Source organism: Camelus ferus, chromosome 19, assembly GCF_009834535.1.
Source record: "Camelus ferus isolate YT-003-E chromosome 19, BCGSAC_Cfer_1.0, whole genome shotgun sequence".
Lineage (NCBI taxonomy): Eukaryota > Metazoa > Chordata > Mammalia > Artiodactyla > Camelidae > Camelus > Camelus ferus.
This window is the reverse complement of record NC_045714.1, coordinates 23,099,511-23,120,834: the sequence shown is the minus strand read 5'-3', so window position 1 is coordinate 23,120,834 and position 21,324 is coordinate 23,099,511. Positions and strand designations below refer to the sequence as shown.

General features: G+C 35.7%; 1 protein-coding gene across 3 annotated transcripts in view; it reads left to right on the top strand.

The window, feature by feature from the left end:
* The window catches only part of MACROD2 (mono-ADP ribosylhydrolase 2), a 1,866,240-nt gene that overhangs the window by 266,491 nt on the left and 1,578,425 nt on the right, over positions 1-21,324 (top strand). The gene's annotated exons all lie outside the window — the stretch shown is intronic.

Sequence of the window (21,324 nt, the reverse complement as noted above, 5' to 3'; positions counted from 1 at the left end):
GTTCCTGTTGAGACCACTAACAATTCTACTTCTCATTCTTCCTCCTTCCCCACAATGACCAGTGATGTCTGTTGATGAGATTTAGAGGTCCCCATGGTCTTGTGTTAGTCATGTGTCTTTTCATGCAAAGCTGACCCCACAATGGGAAGGATCTCTGGGATGGTGACCTCGTCATTGTCCTGTCCCTGATGTCAGAATAGGAACAGATTCTGTAGCAAAAGAAGTGAAAAGAAATTCTTTAGAATTGAAATTTTCTACACAGGAACAATGTTAAAATATTTTCCACGTACGTTCACTAGCATTTTGGGGGTTAGTACACCATGTTTGTAGAACAGGTATATGGACCACAGAGGGAAAAATAACAATTGACTTAAAGAATTTAAAAATCACTGCAAGTATTATAGTAGTTCCAAATTTACACAATCATTCTGATTATCTTCTAGCAATTAATACCACATACTTCTGGGATAAATCTTTTCTATTTTTAGCATCTCTGTGCTTTAGTTTTTCATTATTTTCAGATACTCTTTACCCCTTATAAAATGGGCTGTTTTACATGATTGTTTCGATAAAAATAAACATAAACAAAAACTACAATAGTTTTTGGTATTATATCTATTCTCATTTTCCTTCTAAGATTCTTGAGCCAGAAAACAAGGTCCATTATTAGAATGTCCCCCATGCCAGGTTTTTATTACTAATATGTTGTTTATTTTTAATCATATTTTGAATTATTGACTGTTTTATGGTGTCTCATAACAGCAATTTCTTTTTTTAAATATACTTCATAGAGTAGATTTCACTCTTCTGCCTCACTCCATTATATGTAATGGCTTAGCTTTGAAACCTTTGCTTGATTTAGAGGATGTTAATTTGCTTTAACACATTACCATCAAAAATATTTCAGGTTTTGTTATGTTCATGTAAAACCTTTGTTTTGAAATCCTCTGAAAGTGCTTTGTTTTTTACTCTCTTTTAAAGATTTTTAAAAAATTCCTCCTGGTATTCTTGTCACATACCAGGATATTAAGCAGATGTTCACATCGACTGTGCTAGATAATATTAAAAATGCATAGATTCAGGTTTCAAGGCAATTGATAACTTTCACTCCCACATTATCCTTCCAATATTTTACTCCTACTACATGACATTTTTACCTAAGGCTGCAAGCAGCTGTTTCGCTACTTAACCTCTAGCTAATTGTTTCTTTTCTCCTCAGCCTGACTCTACAGAGTGATGGATCTATTTTTCTTAGGTTTGCCTGCAGTTCTTAAACTGAACCCCTAGAGGACTGTGTCCTATCTTATTCTTTTCAATTCTTCCCCAGTGAGGCATGACCAAGAGATTGTTGCATCCTTGAGAGGCAAATTCTTGGAATGGAGTGGCAGATGGATATACAAGAATCACCAGTGCAGTGCTAATGGAAATTCAACTCCAATTAGATTTTAAAGTTCGTTGCTTCCAAAAAGTCTAGAAGTAATATGAATAGAACTGTTTGCCCTGTTGGGTTTTTATTCCTTGCCACTAAGCTACTAGGCAAGGTGATGATGATATTGGAGAAATCTGGCTTTAGGAAATGATGACGATTTATTAGGCTAGTGTTTATTGAACACTTACTATACATTAGGGACTGAGTTAGGTCTTTTATGCAGTATTGTGAGCATCTGTTGGTTGCCTTCACTGTCAGCGTATTAGTTTTCTATTACTGCACAGCAAATCACCTCAGATTTAGTGGCTTAATACAACACACATTTATTATTTTAGTTTCTGTGCTTGAGGAGTCTGGGTACAGCTTAGATGAGTCTTCTGCTGAGGGTCTCACCAGACTACAATAATGGCTTCAGTCAGGACTATATTCTTGTGTAGAGGCTCAGCCAGGAGAGGGTCGCTTTCCTTGCTCTTGTGGTTGTTGGACTGATAGCTTTGTGTGTTTTTTTTTTTTTTGCTGGCTGTCGGCCAGAGGCCACCCTCAGCTGCTTGCCGTGTGGAACAACATGGCCACTTACTTTCTCACAGCCGTTCTTGGGAGAGGGAAAAACTCCTGCGAGACAAATGCTAAATCGTATGTAATGTCATCATATGTAATAGTCATCTATACGCCATCATCATTTCCATACTCTATTGCTTAGAAGCAAGTCCTGCCCACACCCAAGAGGGGAGCATTACACAAGGGCGTAAACACAGGGTGGTAGGCGTCATGGGAGTCCCTTCTGAGTCTGTGCACCTCTGGCAGGGATTGCTGTTTGTCCCCCAACATCTGTTCTTTCTTTTTCTCCCGTAAGAACTAGGAAGTGCCTCATTGTTAGATGAATGTGTGGTCACCGGGAATGAAGACTGTTCCCCAGGTTCCCTTGTTAGGTGTGGGCATGTGACTAAGTATGGCAGCACAGCAGGACAAAAGCCTTTGGTACTCCGCGGATTTTGTGAAGTCACCCTATCAGACTGAAGATTCTCTACTCCTGACTTTTTAATGTGAGAGGAAAATAAGCTTTCATTTTGTTTAAACCATTGTTGTTTTTGGCTGTCCTGTCCTTGCAGCTGAACTTAATCTAAACTGAGGTTCTTTTCTGTCATCTGTTCTCCTCTTTCCTCTTTCCAAGAGCTCTTTGTTTCCATTTTAAGGTCTTTGTGTTTCCCCCCACCCCCTCAAGGAATTTGCTTCAAAGTTAAGCCCATCAGCACATCCTGCTTACAGGTCTGGGAGTATGGCCTCTGCCACTCTAATCAGAGTGAATCTGAAAACTTTTACTGAGAAATTTTGGCAATACCTGAATGTAGCAGTAATTCTTAAGGAGTAACAGACTTCGCCTGACTCTTGAGACCGCTGCTTGACAGAGATGGCTCTTGGGGCATGTAAACAAACTGAACTACTTTGTTATATTGGCTGATACTTAGGGAATAGTCGAAGGAGGCTTTTACACCAGTGCTGAGGTTAGAAATAGCATGGAAAGGAGGACTCTAAGATTATTGCTCTGACACGCAACTGCAACAGGAGCAGTCATGACTAACCAAGTGAAACTGGGGGATTTCTGTTCAGTGTAGAGCTCAGAGACACTCACGTGAGGGGCAGGAATTGATAACCCTGTGCTCATGGATTGATGCAGGTGTCCCAGGATGTGGGGATGCTGAAGTGATTTGTCCTTCCTATAATGTGTACCAGCCTCCACATTTGCGTCTTTATTTTGGGGAAGGGAAGGGTGGTGTTGAATTTATTATTGGATTTTTAATATGTGTATTATGGTATGATCCTGTACAGTAAACTACACATATTTCAGATGTATAATTTGATGAATTTTGATAGATGTATGCACCCTTGAAACCACCACTATAATCATAATAACTAACATTTCCATCACTCCCCAAGAGGTGCAGATTTCCTATCCCCTTTTCCCCCTATAACCATAGGTTTGCTCTCTATGTCTGTGAGTCTGTTTCCACTTTGTAAATGAGTTTATTTGTGTCCCTTTTTAAGGTTCCACATATAAGTGATATCATATGGTATTCTTCTTTCTCTTTCCGACTTACTTAGAATGACGATCTCCAGGTCCATCCATGTTGCTGCAAATGGCATTATTTCATTCTTTTTCATGGCTGAGTAGCATTCCACTGTATAAATATACCACAGCTTCTTTATCCAGTCATCTGTTGATGGATATTTGGGTTGTTTCCCTGGGCTATTGTAAATAGTGTTTCTGTGAACACTGGAGTGCATGTGTCTTTTCAAATTATATTTTCCTCCAGATACATGACCAAGAGTGGGATTACTGGATTATATGGTAAGTCTATAGAGGACAGTATGGAGATTACTCAAAAAACTATTAATAGATTTTGAAAAACTATGAAAGTAACTACTATGTACTGTAGCAAGTTGGACAATACAAAGATGTGGCCTCTTATGTTTAAAACAGATTCTTTCTCTATCAGGAAGTCTTCTGATACTCCTTTTAGCTTTACATTGATAAAATGCTCATTTTAGAAAATGATCTGATTCAGTACATTTCATATTCTTTATTTATGTGATTGCAAGGTTTTAAAATACTTTTGGCCTAAATTAAGTCCAAAACAGATAAAATTGCCCAGCCAAACAGATAAAACTGGAGACGGTATGTAAGTAAGGATTCATTAGTCTTTCCCTGGTAAGAATTTAGCAGCCAAGTTAGAGGATGAAAGGCTTTAAATAAATGAATAAGAAAGTGCTTTTTGTGTACTTAATCTGTTTGTCATTAGGCGGTTGCCACCGCAACTTTTTATGAACAAAAAGAGAAGGGGAAGATTTGAAATAGTCCAAGAAGTTTCTTAAAAGGAAGCTAGGTCTTGAACTAGACAGAGAGAATTGCAGGCTGTCCTGAAAATTTCTGGCATGAAACAGAAACACTGTCCCCAGACCTGGTTGAGCGTTCCATCACCCCAGCTCAGATCTAATGGGACAGAATTTCAGGAGTAATCATCTTGATTGTCTTGGCTCAGAGAGGTAGTGGTGATGCTGCTGCCTAGCTTCTATTGGGTAGAGGCCAGGGATGCTTCTAAACATCCTACCGTGCACAGGGAAGCCCCTCTCCAGCAAAGAATTATCCAGTCCAAAGTGTCAGTAGTGCCAGGCTTGAGAAGCCCTGGGCAATGGGAATCTGAGCAGAGCATCAGCAGTGACTACTGCACCTTCCTTTCTGTGTACGCTGTTCTGTGTAAGCTGCAGTAGCAGAAACCATTCTTCCTTGGACCATATCAAGTAAAAGAAAATCAAAACCCTTATCCATCCTTCCATCCATTTATTTACTCATGCATGCGTCTGTTCAGCAAGTTGATTCATCAAGTAATTATTGAGCACCTACTATGTACCAGGCACTAGGCCAGGCAGTGAGGATGCAGGGATAAGTACAACACAGCCTGTGCTGTCAGGAAGCTCAGCAAATTAGGAATTGGGAGACATCACAGCCTACTGGAGTTGTCAAATGTGGAAGAGAGAATACACGTTAACACAGGTTGAATGTACTAACTAAAACATAAATATTTCAATCACTTACCCAATATATATGAGTTGTTATTAAGTATCTACTTTATAATAGGTGCTATTCTAGGCACTGGAGATATAGCAGTGTACAATATGAAAAAAAATACTCTGCCACCAATGTGTATAATCCAGTGGGAAGAACAGCCAATAAACATTCAAGAAAATATGTAGGTAATGAAATTTTAGATAGAAGTAAGTGCTATGGAGAACACAGAAATAAAAAGTGGGATGGAGGGTTGGGCAAAGAGTTGTGGGCACCATATTTTAGTAAAGGTGGTTAAAGAACAGCTCTTTGAAGAGATGACAGTTTAGGTGAGACCTTACTGATGAGAATGAGTCAGCTGTGTGAGTTCTAGGGGAATAGGAAGGTCTATTTCAGGAAGAGGAAGGTGCTCTGTCTCATTGAGGAACCCAAAGACCAGTGTAGCTCATCCAAGGGTGGTGTAAGTGGGAGTGAGGGATGAATTCAGAGAGGAGAGGAGGGGTCAGGTGATACATGGTCCACTAGACCACTAGAAGAGTTTGGATTTTAATCTAATTGCAATGGGAATCCATTGGAGGTTTTTGAAGCAGAATGGTGGCATGATGTTGTTATATTTTGAGGTGTAGAGAGATGTTTGATGGTCCAGTGTGGAGTTTCCTGCAGTAATCCAGTGACAGATAATGATTACCAAGAAGGACATTGTGTGCCCACCTGCAGTCTCCCAACTTGTCTTTCGCTGTTGTCTTATACCCTCACCTTGTTGGGTAAAATATCTACCATTAAAAAATGTGATAATATTGAATATATTTAACACATCACTTTTTCAAACAGAAGAAGTGAATGGATATTAGGTTTGGGCTTCAAAGAGCAGTGAAGCATTTATTTTGCTGTGTCCCAAATTATTAGAAAGAGGAAGCCTTGCAGATTAGTAAGTTAAGGCATTAGCTACCCAAAATTTATTTGATATCTCTTCCCAACCAAATAAAATCAGTTGCAACTTTAAAAATATAAGTCTTTGAAAGATGAGACAACATAGGGTCAATAATCAGTCATTGAATAATTTCCAGTGTGTGTAGGTGCATATGTGTGTGTGTGTGTGTGTGTGTGTGTGTGTGTGTGTGTGTGTGTGTGTGTGTGGCACAGTGACTGGAGGATTGAATTTCTTAAATAGAAGGGCTGCTAAATAAATAGTTTCTGAAATGATTTTTGAGAACAGCTTGGAACCCAGGGTTTACAGCCTAAATACAATCTTCCCACAGACTGTTAGAAGTAAGCATCAGTGTAGTCTTGCCTTGAGTTTGAATGACATTATTTGTTTATTCTGGTGTTCACAGATAACAGCATGTGAAATGCATTCTTCTACATGTTAATAGCTAATAAAATTTTTGATACATTAACAGGAATCTTGACCAAAGCCCAGAGGAGCTAGAATATTTTATGGAGATATTTTGTAGACAAGTTATTTAAAAATTAGCTAATACATCATATATATACATAAATATATATCCACATATAATTTAAATAAATATGTATATATTTTGTATGTATACAACATATATTTTATATGTATATAAACTATAGAGGCATCCAGCATTATTCCACTAATAAAGAGTGGGCATTGAGATACTCTTTTGGTAGAATCTTCCCTTTTGAGATGTATTTTCAAGGCTTGTAAATTATAAATTTGGCAAAGATGGAGATGTTTTAAGTTGATTTTTTAAATGAACTGAATGTTTAGCAAGATTTGTAATTGCTCTAAATGTCTATTTATAGATGAAAATGAGTAAGCAAGTTTCCTTTTTTTTTTTTTTACTATAACTCTGGCAATTTTATTAGTGTCTTACTCAATTATAAACTCAGTAGTAGCTGTTTCCAACACGTAACTACTTTATACTGCTGAGATTTGTTTAAATGCATGATATGACTGAGCTGTCTTTGGTCAGAGAAATAGGGGTTTTGCTGATTTCCATCCATGTCACACTACAGCAGTTGTTATTCTATATGGCTTCCCAAATTCCTGGTGTTTTTGTGAGTCTGCTGGTACAAGTGACCATATCTGTGTGATTACATTTATTGTCCAAGTGCCTTCCATTTTGTAGACCTAATTTACCAATAGGGCAAGTATGATGGCTCTAATTTTTAAAATAAAAACCTAAAGGGGCATAGAAGTAAAAAAAAGTCACGTGTAAAAAACTCTCTTTCTGTAAGTGGTCAAGAGGCAATTTAAGATTTGTATATCAATTTCTGCTTTTCCAAGCTGAGTGACATCAAATATTCTTTAACATGGTCATAATTGTCCTGCAGTTATCCAGATATATTTTGGCAAAGCTGTAACTTGAACAGAGTTTTTGAATATATGTTTCTTCCTCCCACTGCCATGCTAGTCAATGATAAAAGTTTTATTGCACGTTTTACTGTCTCCTAGATCATTAGTTTCCAATACTCAGGAATTGTAAAAACTCATTAGGTATGCAGGGCTCTGGTGCCAGGTCAGATAGAATTTTAAGGTATTATTCTTGGTCTGTCAGTTACTCAGACTGATTTTACTTGTACAGCAATAGAATAGTTTAAAACTCATCCTGATTCAACCTGATAGAATCATCTATCTCTATGGAAACATAACTAGATGGACATGGAAATTAACATGGATTTTCCTACCATGTAGCTGGAACCATGCTCATCAATTTGACTCATAGTTATAGTGACAGCACTTTCTAGAACTATTTGGCGAACTTGCCTGTAGACTGTGACTCAAGAGTTTGAACAAATTCTCATATTTATAAGCATGTTATAAGTAATACCTAGGATACAACAACCTTGGAGAAATTTGATATCATCTACTAAATTTGAAATTATGCATATTTAGGGGCTCAGCAATTCTATTCCCAGATGTATACCCAGTATATTTAGTATGTTTCTGTGCATTTAGAGACATGTACAAGAAGTTCTCAGCTGCATTATTCACAATAGCGCAAAACTCAACACAACCAATGTGTCCATCAGCAGTAAAATGGACTAGTATATTTTGGTAGATTTGTATAATGTAACAGTACACAGTGGTGAAGGATGAAGAAATTACATGTATACATAACATAGATGAATCACACAAATGTAAGGTTTGTTTGAAAGAAGCAAGACATAAAAGAATACATGATGGGTGGTTCCATTTAAAGTTCAAAAACAGGCATAACTGACCCAAAATATGAAGAGATGCAAACTTAGGTAAATCATTAAGCAAAGTAAGGAAATTATAACCATAAAAGTAAGGATAGGAATTACTTTTAGTCAAGGGTCATGATTTTGAAGAGGCAAGTGTGAAAACCCTGGGAGTGCATACAGTGTTCTTTTTCTTCACCTGCACGGTGGTATAAATGTATTCACTTTGCAAAAATCCATTAAGGTGCTCAGTTATGTTTTGTGCACCAAAATGTGATTTATATTTCACAAATTAAAAAAAAACCTTGAGTATGACTACTTAACCCTGGGGCTGTTCTGAGTATTAATATTTGTGAAGTACTTTGTCAAGTAGAGGGATAATGTTTGCAGAAACCTCTGAACAGAAATCAGAGCACCTGACCCAAGCTTTAATTTTTTACAGAGACTTGCTTTCAGTATATACCAAGAGATGTTGATTAATTGAGATTCTCATATTATCTGTCCTAAATTTCATATTCTGTCTGTGTGAGACTCCTGAATTTATTCAAAGAAATTCAAAAAGATGATGGAGGATTATAATACATGCAGGATGCAGTGTGACAAATCCAAGTCACGCCTTGGGGCTGCCAGTGCAGCTCCTCTACCACTTTCACACATAGATTTTTTTTTAAACCTGTTTTAAAGGTTTTCTGAATCATAAAAATGAGATTATGCATAGTCTGAGAGAAACTTATCCACAGCTTTTAACAGGGAAGAAATTGATTTCACATAGAAGGAAAACATAAATTTACTCATGAGAACAGCTGACGTCTGTTGTGACGTCTCTCTTTGAGAGCTTCTAATGCACCGCACATTCTATTACATGTGCATCATGTGTTACCACATGTGCCCCTCCCAGCTGCTCCCTGAGGCTGCATACTGATATTATGCCCATTTTAGAGGTAAGGAAACTGAGACACAGATGGGTGCCTTGAAAATAGGACTGTTTAAGTCCAAAACCCATGTTTTTTACTGCTAGGATGAATACCTCATAGTGGATTCATTCAGTTCAAGAGTGCAAAAGAAATCAAATAACATTTTATTTTTCAGTGGTACATTTAATTCTAATGATAAATTTTAGGCATTGATGGGCTTTTCATTCCTGTCCCATTGGTATTCTTTATGCATCTTTGAGGCCTCCTTGGCCAAGTACTTACGTTTTTAAGTAGAATTCAAAGATAGAGATGTTCAAACTATCTATCTCAAGAACTGGTTCAGTTTTAGACTACGTTTCCAGACTAATGTGTGAGATTCAGCTGGGCCAGTCTCAGAGCCCCTCTTATGTTTTCCGTATCCAATTTCTGTCTTACCTGTAAGCAGACATTAAGTAAGAGAGCCTGGGTGTAATGTAGGAGTAATGGGGCAGACAGAAGAAATAGGTGAAGGTTTGTAGTGTGCCACCAGGTAGGCTTTTACTTGAAAAATGTTTTATTTGGCAATTTTCTTAATAGTTGAGATTTATTGAGCACTGTTGCAAAGACTTTTTACATATTAGCTCATTTAATCCTCACCACAGTCATATGAGGTATGTATTCTCATTCTCTCAATTTACAGAAAGGAAATTGAGGCACAAGGAATTTAGCTAACTTGCCTAAGATCACACATTTAGTAAATGGTAGGCTTAGGATTTGAATGGAGGAAGGCTAATTTTAGAGCTCACATATGAACCACTGTATCATGCTGCCTCTTCTTGAGTTAATGAATATTTGAATAAACATGCTCTGTATTAAGAAGAGAATGAAAAGATATCAAGTACTCTGGCATATTGAATTTTTGATTTATTTCAAGTTGAACTATCTGCAGAGGAAGAAAGGCATTTATACTTTGGTTGCCTTATAGTCTATAAGACAACAAACCTCACAGTGTAGGTGTATCACACTGCCAAGCAATTGTGAACTCCTTTCATTTTCAGAAACCCCTGAGTAAGTGAAGATCAGTCACCCAAAAAATGTCCTTTTGGATTTCCCTAAAGCAACATTATGAAATGTTGGTCCCTTGTCATAACTTGCTCTGAAAAATGACCTTTGTATCTACTGACTCCCATTTCTCTTTTAAAAACAGGATGTTTTTATTCTATCAAAGATTTAAAATGGAAAAGTTATATTGTCTTCCATTTAGATCATTATATATACATATGTTTTTAACTAAGATATTTTGGGATTATTGACGTAACATTTTTCCGTCTTTTGAAATAGGTATGCAGTTTATTTTAATATATACAACACTGGTTTCTAGCACTCAATTCATATGCACTTACAAAATATAAATTTTATTTTAATTCACTACTTCTGTGGGTAACTGTCATGAAATTTGTGAGCTCTTTTAACTTCTTTTTAAATTAAATCTTTTCCTTGTAACAATGTAGAAAATAAGATTCTTTATTTCTTTGGATAGATAGAGGGACTATGTATAGAAAGTATACTCATTTTCTATTACTTTGCAATTACCCCAAATTAATGGCTTAATGCATATTTATTATCTCAAAGTTCTGTAGATCAGAAGTTTAGCAGGCTTGACTGGGTTCTCTGCTCAGAGTATAAGGTTGAAATCACAGCATCAATCTACTAGGCTCTTATATGGAGACTCGGAGAAAAAATCTGCTTCCAGGATCATTCAGATTGTTGGCAGAATTCAGTTCCTCATGGTCGTTGGACTGAGATTCCTGTTTTCTTGCTGACTGTCAGCAGGGAGCCACCTTGAGCTCTTTATGGCCTCTCCATTTTCAAAGCCAGCAATGACACATTAAATCCTTCTCTGGCTTGGAAGCTTTCTGACATCACTTCCACCCACACTCAAAGTTTGGGGTTATTATACAAGAGTGAAAGTCAATGGAGACCACGGAGGAAGAATTCTGCCTACCATAGACAGACAGCAAAGTATTTATGCTTTTTATATTGCTTTGAGATTTGATACTGACAAAGCACCTAAAATGGTCAACTTGCTTTACCTGAGTATTTTAATGTCCTTCCACCTGTTGATTTCTTAAATTCAATACATTCTTGTATATATGTATTTTTGTATAATACATTTTGTATATGTAAAAAATTATTATTCCCTTTACATGTATTAGAATTTAGACTTAAAATTGGTGAAAAGTATTTCTTCTGCATTCACTGAAATACTGTTAAACATTCAGTAAAGGAAGTGGTAAGTAACCTAACTCTGATTCCAAATTCCCTTCCTCCAATATATCAGTGGAGAGGTGGAGCCACTTACTGTGGCTTTTTTTTTTTTTTTTTATTATAGTAAAGGCAGAACATGTCGTGAGTGAGTTGAATTTCACAGAGAATTTATCTTTTCAATTTTCTTCATTTAGAGTAACATAGCTTTGCTGTGGGACATTTTTGCAATGAAACCTATCTATTTTCATTCCTACTTCAAATCTTATCCCCCCAGTCATTTCCCAGTGGAAGTGCCCAAGGCCTCAGGAGAGAAGCAAGGACAGAAGGGATGAGTCAATCTTTCTCTCTGCCTGACTCTGGGTACAGGGAGACCCTGCAGGTTTCCACCGTGCACCAGGAAGCTTGCTTTTCCAAGGTGGAATGGTCACATTTATGGTGGTCATATCCCTCATATCCTCTCTGGGAAGCCACAGTGGTGAGCAATATCCAGCAGAAAAGTTGTCCTAAAGGCACAGGACAGCTATGTCAGCTTATCTTTGCTCTATTTGGCTTTCATTCATTGCAAAGACATGTTGTGAACAGAATATACACCCTGCATATACTTTCTAATCTCTGAATTTCCCTCCTCCTGGTGCAACCATTTAAGAAGCCTTTCAGCTGACCTGTTTCTTTTACAGCTGATACTTAATATGCATCGAATATGTTTCCTTTTTTAAAGTTTATATCCTTTCAGTTCAGTGCAGTTCCAAATATTTTTTAATGAGTCAAGCCTCCCTGACACCCCTCCCAACTACCTCCATCCCAGTTCATTTAAAGACATTTTCAGCAGAACAGAATTTCCCATTAGAGTCAGTACAGGGGCTTATTCATAAACTGCACTGGGGGCCTTCTAATGAAGGCTGGGGGCCAGCTGTGTCACGGTCCTGTCTATGATTCTTTTGTATGAATTTAACATCTATAGTGATGCCCCTTGAAATTCTGTGACCTCTTAGCTTTATAGCTCCAGTCTTTTATCATTTATCAGAATGACTGTATTTTGAATTTGTTTATTATTCTGCGCTACGTTACTTCTTTTTTTTTAACTGAGGTAACATTGGTTTATAACATTATATGTTTCATGTAAACAACATATATTTCTACTTCTATATACACGATAGCATACTCACCACCAAAAGTTTAGTTTCCATCTATTGCCATACAGCTGACCCCTTTACCAATTTTACCATCCCCCCACATCCCTTTCCTTCTAGTAACCACTGCTCTGTTCTCTGTATCTATGTGTTTGTGTTTTTGGTTTGGTTTTTAAAAAATATTCCACATATGAGTGAAATCATGTGGTATTTGTTTTTCTCTGTCTGACTTATTTCACTTAGCATAATACCCTCAAGATCTATCTATGTTGTTGCAAATGACTAGATTTTATCTTTTTAATGGCTGAATAGTATTCCATTATACGTGTGTGTGTGTGTGTGTGTGTGTGTGTGTGTGTGTGTGTATCTATCTACCTATCTACCTATCTATATCTATATCTATATCTATATCTATATATCTTACATCTTTATCCATTCATCTGTTGATGGGTACTTACATTGATTCCATAACTTGGCTATTGCAAATAATATTGTGATGAATATAGGGATGCATATATCTTTTTAAAGTAGAGTTCCTGTGTTCTTTAGACAAATACTCAGAAGTGGATAACTGGATCATTATGGTATCATGGTAGTTTTATCCTTAATGTTTTGAGGCCTCTCCATACTGTTTCCATAGTGGCTATACCAATTAGCATTCCCACCAATAGTGCATGAGGGTTCTCCTTTCTCTGTATCCTCTCCAACACTTGTTATTTCTTGGCTGTTTGATAATAGCCATCCTAATGGGCATGTGGTGATCTCATTATGGTTTCAATTTGCATTTCCTTAATAATTAATGATGTTGAACATTTTTTTTCATGAGCCTGTTGACCATCTGTATGTCTTCTTTGTTCAGAAGAAGATCTTTGACCATTTTTTAAATTGGCTTGTTTGTAGGGTTTTTGGTTGTTATTGGGTTGTATGAGTTCTTTACATATTTTGAATATTAACCTTTTATCAGATATATGATTTGTAAATATATTCTCCCATTCAGAAGGTTGTCTTTTCATTTTGTTGATGGTTTCCTTTGTGTGCAGAATCTTTTTAGTTTGATATAGTCCCATTTATTTATTTTTGCTTTGTTTCCCTTGCTTGAGATGACATATCTGGAGAGATATTACTAAGATCAATGTAAAAGGGCTACTGCCCCTTGTTTCTTTTAGGACTTTTATGGTTTCACATTTTACATTTAAACCTTTGCTCCATTCTGAGTTTATTTTTGTATGTGGTATAAGAAAGTGGTCTAGTTAGTTTCATTCTTTCACATAGAACTGTCCAGTTTTCCCATTACTGTTTATTGAACAGACTGTCTTTTCCCAATTGTATATTCTTGGCTCCACTGTCATAATTTAAGTGATCATATAAGCATGTGTTTATTTCTGAGCTCTCTATTCTGTTCCACTGATCTCTGTCTATTTTTGTGCCAGTAATCAAATAGCCTTGTACTATAATCAGAGAGTATGATATCCCCAGCTTTGTCCTTTTTCCTTAGGATTGCTATGGCTATTAGGGGTCTTTTGTTGTTTTATATTAATTTTAGGATTTTTTGTTCTATTTTTGTGAAAAATGACATTGGCATTTTGATAGGGATTGCATTGAATCTGTAGATTGATTTAGGCAGTATGGACATTATAAGAATTTAAATTCTTCCAAACCACAGGCATGGAATATCTTTCCATATTTATGTGTCTTCTTCAGTTTCTTTCAACAATGTCTTATAGTTTTCAGTGTACAGGTCTTTTACTTCCTTGGTTAAATTTATTCCTAGATATTTTACTCTTTTTCTCACAATTGTACATGGGGTTGTTTTCTTAACTTCTCTTTCTGCTAGTTTGCTATTAGTTTATAGACTCACAAGAGATTTTTGTATGTTGATTTTTGTACCCTGCAAATTTGCTGTATTTATTTATTATTTCTAATAGTTTTTTTGGTAGAATCTTTAGGGGTTTTAATATATAAAATCATGTCATCTGCAGAGAGTTACACTTTTGCTTTTTCTTTCCAATTTGTGTTCCTTTTATTTATTTTTCTTGTGTAATTGCTCTGGCTGACTCTTCTAATACTGTGTTGAATAAGAGTGGTGGGAGTGGGCATCCTTGTCATCCTTGTCTTCTTCCTTATCTTCCTGGTATATCTTTCAGTTTTTCACCCTTGAGTGTAATGTTAGTGTGGGTTTGTCATATATGACCTTTATTTTGTTGAGGTATGTTCTTTCAAACCCAGTGATGTTTAAATGAATGTTGAATCTTGTCATATGCTTTTTCTGCATCTATTGAGATGATCACATGATTTTTGTCCTTTCTTTTGTTAATGTGGTGTATCACATTGATAGATTTGTAGCTGTTAAATCATCCTTGCTTCCCTGAAATAAATCCTGCTTGATCATGGTATAATGATCCTTTTAATGTATTGTTGAATCTATTTGCTAATATTTTATTGAGGATTCTTGCCTCTATGTTCATCAAATATATTAGACTGTAATTTTCTTTTTGTGTGTTGTTCTTATCTGGTTTTGGTATAAGGGTAATGCTAGCCTTATAAAATGATTTAGGAAGCATTTCTTCCTCTTCAGTTTTTTGGAAGAATTTGGGAAGGATAGGTATTAAATCTTCTTTGAATGGTAGAATTCACCAGTGACACTGTGTGGTCCTGAATTTTTGTTTTTTGTTTTTTGTTTGTTTGTTTGGTTACTGTTTCAATCTCTTTACTAGTGATTAGTCTTTTCAGATTTTTTATTCCTTTCTGATTTAGTCTTGGAAGGTTGTGTGATTGTAAGAACTTATCTATTTCTTCTAGGTTGTCCAATTTGTTGGCATATTGCTGTTTCTAAGTCTCTTATAATCTTTTGTATTTCTATAGAATCTGTTGTAGCTTCTCTTTGGTTTCTGATTTTATTTGAGCTTTTTCTCTCTTTCTCTTAGTAGGCTTTCAGTTTTGTTTACCTTTTCAAAGAAGCAACTCTTAGTTTCATTAATATTTTCTGTTCCCCTTTATAGTCTCTACTTCATTTAGTTCTACTCTGATTTTTATTATTTTCTTCCTTCTACTGACTTTGTTTGTCCTTTTTTTCTAGTTCTTTTAGGTGTAAGGTTAGATTGTTTATTTGACTTTTGTTTGTTTGTTTCTTGAGGTAGGTCTCTATTGTTGTAAATCTCTCTCTTAATACCACTCTTGAGCATTCCATGGACTTTGATTTGTCATATTTTCATTTCCATATATCTTCAGGTATTTTTTTATATCTCTTTGGATTTCTTCATTGACCCAATAGTTGTTCAGTACCATGTTGTTTAGTGTCCAAATATGTGTGATTTTATAGCTTTCTTCTTGTAGTTGATTTCTAGCTTTATACTATTGTAGACAACAAATATACTTGATATGATTTTAGTTTTCTTAAATTTATTGAGACTTATTTTGTGCCACAAAATATGATCTATTCTTGAGAATGTTCTATGTACATTTGAGAAAAATGTGTATTCTGCTGCATTTGGATGGAGTGTTCTGTATAAATCTTTTAAGTTTCTGGTCTAATGTTTCATTTAAGGCTACTGTTTCTCTGTTATTTTCTGCCTTTATGATCTCTCCATTATGTAAGTGGAGGCATTTAAGGTCTCTACTATTATTGTGCTACTGTAATCTATTACATAATTGCTGGTCTGTTAATAATTGCTTTATATATTTTGGTATTCCTATGTAAGGTCATATATATTAATAAATGATATGTTGTCTTTATGGATTATTCCCTTTATCAGTATATAATGTCCATTTTTGTCTGTTTTTTATTTTAGCTTGAAGTCTGTTTTGTCTGATATGAGTAAGGCTACCCCTGCTTTATTTTGGCTGCTATTTTCTTGAAGTTATCTCTTCACTTTGAGCCTAAGTTTATCTTTAGAACTTAGATGAGTCTCCTGGAGGCAGCATATAGTTGGATCTTGTTTTTGACTCATCCAGCCACTTTACATATTTTGATTAGTGAATTCAATACATTTACATTTTGTGTAATTATTGATAGATGAGGACCCAGTGCAGCCATTTTATGTTTTTTTTTTTCTTCTTCTGGTTGTTCTGTATCTCCATTTTTTTTTCTTTCTTTCTTTTGTTTCTGTCTGCCATTTTTTGTGATTTTTATGTTTGTTTCTCAGTCTCCTGTTTTGCGTATTTTTGTGGCTACCATGAGGTTTCTATGAAACAATTTACATATATAATAGTCCTTTTTCTGTTTAAAGCATCTTACCTTTATTTGCCTCCTTTCCCTCTTCCCCTTTTATGTTTTTGTTGTCTCAAATTATCCCCTTTTATGTTGTGAGTTTGTTACCAAATCAAAGTAGCTATAGTTATTTTTACTGCCTTTTTCCCTTTAATCTTTATGCTATGATCCAGTGTTTAACAACCAATTCTGATACAGAGTTGCAATTTCCTGGTTCTGTCTATTTATAATCTTACTCAAAGTTTTGTGTACTTTAGTTTTTTCATTTCAAGTAGAAGAGCTTCTTTCAGTGTTCTTGTAAGTCAGGTCTAGTGGTTTTGAACTCCTTCGGCTTTTGTTTGTCTTGTAAAGTCTTTACTTCTCCCTCATATCTGAAGGATAACTTTACTGGATAGAGTATTGTTGGCTGACAGTTTTTATTCTTTAGTATTTAGAGTTTGTCATCCTACTCTCTCCTGACCTATGGATTTTCTGCTAAGAAGTCTACAATAGCTTAATCATGTATTTTTTCTTTATCTCTTTTAGTAGGTCATAAATTTCCTGAAGACACACTATATTTTTAATTTGTATATTGCCCAAGGTTTACCACCTAGCATATAACAATCACTCAATAATTTTTCTCTTGTGTGAATGCATGAATTTGAAATCTGCTTCTGCCATTAAGCACTTTAATTCCACCCCTAAGATATAATTATTGGTAGCAAGGTTTTATGTATCATTATTCAAGTTATTAATAAAAAGCTTGAAAGATTTCAGCTTGAGGACAGAGTCCTGTGTTGTGCTATTAGAGATCTCTCTCCAGGATATTGCTGATCAGTTTTTGGGCTTTGTTACTCATTCTACCTATTAACATCACTATTCAGCCTGTGGTTCTCCATCTGGTCCTGGAGGATATAATTAAAATTTGTTAAATGATTTACTGAAATCATGATCAGATGTAAATTACGTAAGAGTATACCTCACAATAACACAAACTTTGACATAAGGCAATTAGCATTTGACAGTTGAAGTGTCTTCAAGCCAGCTCCTCATTCTCAAACAGGGATAAGCTAAATTTCTTATCTTATAGGGAAGAGAGCAAGTCATGGAGAGGAGCAAAACAGCAGGCAGACAGGTCTTAAAGAGCCAAGAGGCTGGGAGTGAACGTGTCCCTGATATTGTTTCCCCATATTGGGTGGCAAAAATGAAGGTCAATTTAATAGGAAGCCCCTGAATTGCTGGAGCTATCCCGGAAGTGCAGGTAGCTAAAATACTACCTGCCCCTTGGGTATTTATGCTAGATAGGCAAATACCACAGATTGGTAGCAGATCAGTACTTGGAACTGACTTGGATATTGTTGAGTTCCTGTACCTGGAACCTAGCCAGCCTGTCCTGTCCAAAGTGTGTGTGGTCCAGACACACACACACATGCACACACACGTACACACATGCTACTGACTACTGAGAGGAAAGAAAGGGGATTTTATTGACCAAAGAGGGAGGTAAAGTACATGTTAGGGAAGATATTGATTGTTGCTTACCATGAATTTGAAAATTTTAGCACAAAATTTGAGAATGAGATATCCTCCCCATTAATGTAATAAAGTTGACATAAAATTTAAAATCATAATATTGATTCAAGAGCCAAAAGGACCTTATTATCTGTGGTTCTGAATTTTAGTTGATAAATGTGAGACACTTAAGTCTTGTCCTAAACTGATAACATGGGTAGATGAGGGACAGGCACTTCAAAGAAATTTGCCTCTTTAAAAAAACTGACTTGGAGGTTTATGTTGTCTTATTTATTTATTTACTGATCAGGATTTATTTATTTCTTTTTTTTAAAACATTTTTTATTGAGTTACAGTCATTTTACAATGTTGTGTCATTATCTGTTTATTTTTTTAAAAATAAAATTGTAGTAATCATTCATTTGTTTACATTGATTTGAGAAACTATGTTTTTTTGGCATGGTCTAGAATAACACTTGTCAAGCTCCTTTTTGAACTATGGAATTTGAGATTAGTATGTGAATATGTCAGAAAATCACAAAACAGTAAGCTGGGAAAAAGAAGTACACAGCTTTCCGAAAACAATCCCTTTATAAAGCCTTAGATTGCCATAAACTCAGCAAGAGCCTTCCACACTGACACTGATCTCTGAAACTTTTGGAAAAAAATTTCGCGTCTTTGACTTTGCTTCTGGTTATTTCTTTTGGTAAATTATTTTGTCATTTGTACCCATTGCTAAGTTTTTCTTTTGTAGCAGTTGAGTTACATCTCAGAGGATGAAGATGCCACTGGTGGGAGGGCAGGGATTAGTTTTTATTTCAGTTGATAAACTCGTTTGGATGGTTTTACTGAAAGTTAAAGTTGACTGTGTTCATCTGAAAAGCAAACAATTTTGACAACTAAGGCATACAAATTGTGAGTGCTGCATCTAGCTGTTCCAGCTATAATGTGTTGATTAGAACTGTTTCAGGAATCCTTCTCAGGAACAGCCCAAGTGCTATATACTGCTCAGGGAGAAAATACAGTCAGTGTGTTTGCCATCACAGTGTGCTGATTGCAGCAGCTTACCCAGAGCTAAACTTGCTGTAATAAAAACTTCTGGACTGGAACATGTGATGGCATTTATGTTATTTGCTTCCTAAGCTATTTCTGCGCTATATAAACCCAAAGCAAACAACTCTCAGTTTGAGAACCTCAGAGAACTTTGTCACTAGCCATTGCTGAGTTCCCTTGTGTTGATTCTTTGAAGAATATGTTAGCTGAAGTCTTGTAGTAAGCAGTGGAATCTGGATCTTGAGTAGTTGAAGGCAATGAGTTTACATGGTCTACATCTCCTGACTTTGTCCAGATCGTTGTATGGAACTTTCTGTGAGGGTGTTATTATTTTTAAAGTCTCATAGTAAATTCTTTGCCTTATGTATTCCTATTGCCTTCTAAAACAGTATTAAGTCAGGGAACCTAGACTTATCATATCATTTAAATTTCCTAGCATGGTGCTGGAGGAAATTTGAGAAAGGCCCAGGGAAAATGACTAAACTCGTCTTGTAAATGCAGTATCCCTTAACAAATCAATTGTAGCTCATGATGATAAAGAATATGAAAATGAATATATGTATATTCATATATGACTGAAAAATTGTGCTGTACACCAGATGCTGACACAACATGTAAACTGACTATAACTCAATGATAAAAAAGTTTATTAACAAAAAAATAAAATAAAATAAACAAATCAATTGTGGATTAGCTCAAGGAGGCGCCCATAGGAGGCTGCATGGATGTCCTCCACATAGTCCAAAGTCTGTGTGCAATTGTTCCTTTTTAAATTCATGGGAATAGCAATGCCTCCTAAAGGAGCTTGTTGTGGAGACAGGCCAAAGCTACAAAGAGAATAGGAAAGAAAAAAATAAAGATGGTGAGAATGGGAAATTGGAGGGAAAGGGTTAAAGATGAGTAATAAAAATCCATCCATGGTTATGTCCTGTTCTCTAATGACCATCCAGTAGAAAGGGTGGGTCTCCTTTTGCTCAGAGAGGATACACATTTTTCATTTGCCAGCTTTCCCTGGATTCCCTGCATGTCTTGGGATCACACACTAAATGAATAGGAAGAATTCCTCTATCACTACCAGTAACACTGTTATCATCACTTAGCTCGCTACTATGAACCTCCATTTGAAGCCCTCCATTTAGAAGCAGCACATGGTGAAGTTCCTCATTCTTCTGTAAGAAATCTCTGTGGAATAGACAGTGATGTATATGCTATATCTCAAAAGAGAGCTATATAATTTTTTAAATCAAAAAGCAATATCAAGGTATAAAGATGTCCAAAGTGTGGAAAATAAAAAGCATAAATAAATATATTTTTCAGTTCCATTCTTCAAAAAAAAAAAAAAAAAGAAGTAGCACATGGAATTTCAGTCCTTGTATTATTATTTTTTCTTGTATTATTTTTTCTTGTACAAAATGAGGACTAAAGATAAAATATTCTTTGAGGGAGAATATGATTCAGCTTCTTCAAGGACAAAGTTTTTAAATGGTTTTACTGTCATATTCAAGTAAATTTGATCCCTCAGATAATATCTTTAAATAAAGGAATTATTTTCCCTAGTCATAAAAGGAATAAACTACTTTTCTTAATTAGGAAATTTGGAAAATCAGAAAAGTAAAAAGAAAAAAAATCACCTATCAGCAATGAACACTCAGGAGTAGTTTCCAGAGTCCTAAGTGACCCTTTATTTTCCTAATCCTTGAAGCAGTGGATAGCTGAAGAACCTGAAGTTTTGTGCCTGCTTCCTCGGGTCATATTTTAGGTAATACCTATTAGATACTTCATTTTAGCTCATGCTCCTAGGGACCAGTAATATTTGAATAGCTATAATGACTGCATTTAAATCTATTTTATTCCAAATTCATGCATGTAGCTAGTAATTCTTTAACCAGGAGATTACAGAGAATTACCTAATGATTTCACTGTTTTACCTCTCCATGGACCTTAAACAGTACTAATTCTTGACCATCCAGGCTAATGTAATTAATGATATATTATGTTGAAACATACATACATTTTCTGTACTGTGGTTTATAAGTGTTCTTCATTCAGTAGAATCAGTGCAATTTTTGGTGAAATTGCACTTGGTTTTCCTTACATGATTATTTATGCTTGTTCTTCCACTAGGATGTAGATTC